This window comes from Vombatus ursinus, unplaced genomic scaffold (assembly GCF_900497805.2).
Source record: "Vombatus ursinus unplaced genomic scaffold, bare-nosed wombat genome assembly UNPS02014791.1, whole genome shotgun sequence".
NCBI classification, from domain to species: domain Eukaryota; kingdom Metazoa; phylum Chordata; class Mammalia; order Diprotodontia; family Vombatidae; genus Vombatus; species Vombatus ursinus.
The window spans coordinates 67,821,607-67,824,457 of NW_020954569.1; positions in this window are offsets into that span (position 1 = coordinate 67,821,607).

Genomic DNA, 2,851 nt, shown 5'->3' on the forward strand with positions numbered 1-2,851 from the left:
ACCTGGCTTGTCCTCTGGATTGGTTGTGAGTTGTGAATAACAATAAGGGTAAGAATAATATTCATTCATTCAATAAGCATATGTTAAGCACCCTAATAATAATTAACTATCATTAATTTATAGAGCATTCCCCCTCCTACTTCACATTACATCATTTAGTAGCTGCTCTTGCTGTCTGGTATCCTGTCCCTTTAGGAAGGATAAGTTGAAGTGGGTATCTGTTTTTCCCTTTCTGTTCCCAACAAAAGGGGATAAATTATTTAATTTTGTTGTTGTTCAGTCATTTCAGTTGTGTCCAACTCTTTATGATCCCACTTGGGGTTTTCTTGGCAAAGATACTGGAATGGTTTGCCATTTCCTTCTCCAGCTCATTTTACAGATGAGGACACTAAGGCAAACAGGGCTAAGTTTATCTTGCCCGAGGTCACTCAGGTCTTCCTGACTCCAGGGCTGGTGCCTTATCTATTGTGCCACCTACCTGCCCCAAATCGTTTTATAAAGAGATCAAATGACTTAGCCAAGGACTGCTAGGCAGGTAAGTGGAGCAATAGAGAAAGCCCTGGACTCAAGGTTCAATTCAATTCAATAAACTTTTATTATGCGCCAGGCACTGTGCTAAGTATTGGGGATGTAAATAAGAAAGACAATCCCTGACCTCAAGGAGCTCCCAGTCTAATAGGGAAGGCCAGACACAACAAGAAATTGGAAAGGGGTGGGAGGAGGGGAGAATCAGAGGGTATGATATTCCCTGGAGTTGAAACCAACAGAGGTGCTGATGGAAAATGGTTGGTGTTGTTTGTCTTTTGTTCTGGAAGAGGACCATGGCATCAGGAAGGTGATGCCATGACTTGCAAAAAAGTGAATTGGAGGGCAGCTTGGTGGCACAGTGGATAGGGCACCAGCCCTGGAGTCAGGAGGACCTGAGTTCAAATCCACCTTCAGACACTTAACACTTATTAGCTGTGTGACCCTGGGAAAGTCACTTAACCCCAATGCCCAACCAAAAAAAAAAAAAGATTAAAAAAAAGATTGAAAAAAGGGGAATTGGATTTAAGTGAGGGAGGGCTGTACAAAGTCACCAGCCTCACTCTTTCCCATGGAGTCATCTGGGTCCAGTGGCCAGGTATAGATCAGGATGACTGGAGATGGCTCCAGATGCAGTGGGTGATGGGAAATGGAGAGTTACCTGGAAAGTTCTGATCTGAGCCCTCTATAAAGGAAGGCTATGGGAGAAGTTCATTGCTCCATCTTTCAGCCCTCCGATCAGAAGGGAGAAGCAACACAGGGCACTAAAAAGGTGCTGAGTACAAAAACTAAATCAGTCAGCATGGTGATGAGATTTCAGGTGATCAGCTTAAGAGTCAGGAAGATCTGGGATCAAATCCTACATCAGACACTTACTAGCTCTGTGCCTGTGGGCATCACTTCACCTTTCTCAATCTCAATCACAAACCTTAAAGCACTATATAAATGCTAGCTCTTACATTATTACTAGGACCTGCATCTCCTGACACTAGATAGACATTGCATAGGTTATTGGCTCACACGAGCTTCTATTTCTGTGTTATCTTTCTTCCAAAGAGTGTCCAAAGGTTTTTTGGGACTAGCATGGCTGTTACCATTTGTATCCTTATTAGAAAGAATAGGTGTTTATTGAGCTTCAACCACATGTTGACATTATTGTGATAGGAGAATTAATTAGACACACTAGAGCTCCCTACTAGCCGACATCACAAAAATCTGGAAAGATCAATAGCATATGTGGAAGTGGGAAGGTGACTAGAAAGAGGATCTTTTGGGGGTAAAATGGATAACAACAACAATGAACATGATGATGATGATGATGATGATGGCGATTATAATATAAGAGTACAAGCATATTAATTTTATTGTACTTCGCAGATATTGCGTTTGATAAAATTGAAAGTTTGTGGCAACTCAGTGTTAAGCAAGTCTATTGGTGCCATTTTTCCAACAGCACGTGCTCACGTTGTGCCTCTGTGTTGTATTTTGATAATTCTTTCAGCATTTCAAGCTTTTTAATTATTATTATAGTATTATTACATCTGTTATGGAGATCCATGATCAGTGATCTTTGGTGTTACAATTGTAATTGTTGTGGGACACCATGAACCACACCCATATATGACAGTGAACTTAATCAATAAATGTTGTTTGTGTTCTGACTGCTCCCCCAACCAGCCATTGTTCCCTGAGACACAACAATATTGAAATCAGGCCAATAAATAACCCTATGATGGCCTGTAAGTGTTCAAGTGAAAAGAAGAGTCAATCAATGAGGTAAAGTTCATTATTGCCTTGAGAAATTGCCACAGCCCTCCATCCTTCAGCAACCACCACACTGGCCAGTCAGTAGCCATCAACATTGAGGCAAGACCCTGTACCAGCAAAAAGATTAAGATTCACTGAAGGCTCAGATGATGGTTAGCATTTTATAGCAGTAAAGTATTTTTTAATTAAGGTATGTACATTGTTTAGACAGAATACTATTGCACACTTAATATACTATAGTATAATGTAAATATAACTTTTATATGCACTGGGAAACCAAAAAAAATTGTGTGACTTGCTTTATTATGATATTGGCTTTATTGAGTGTGGTCTGGAACCAAACCTGCAGTATCTCTGAGATATGCCTATGTGAGGTAGGATGTTATAATGGATGGGAAGCTGGATTTGAAGTCAAGAAGACCTGGGTTTCAAGTCCTACTTGAAACACATACTGGCTCTTTGACCCTGGCAAATCCCCTAACCTCTCAGTGCCAAGTGCCAATTTGCATGGGTGGAGGAAATTTTCTCACCTGAGAGTTTGCTGTACCAATGACATTAC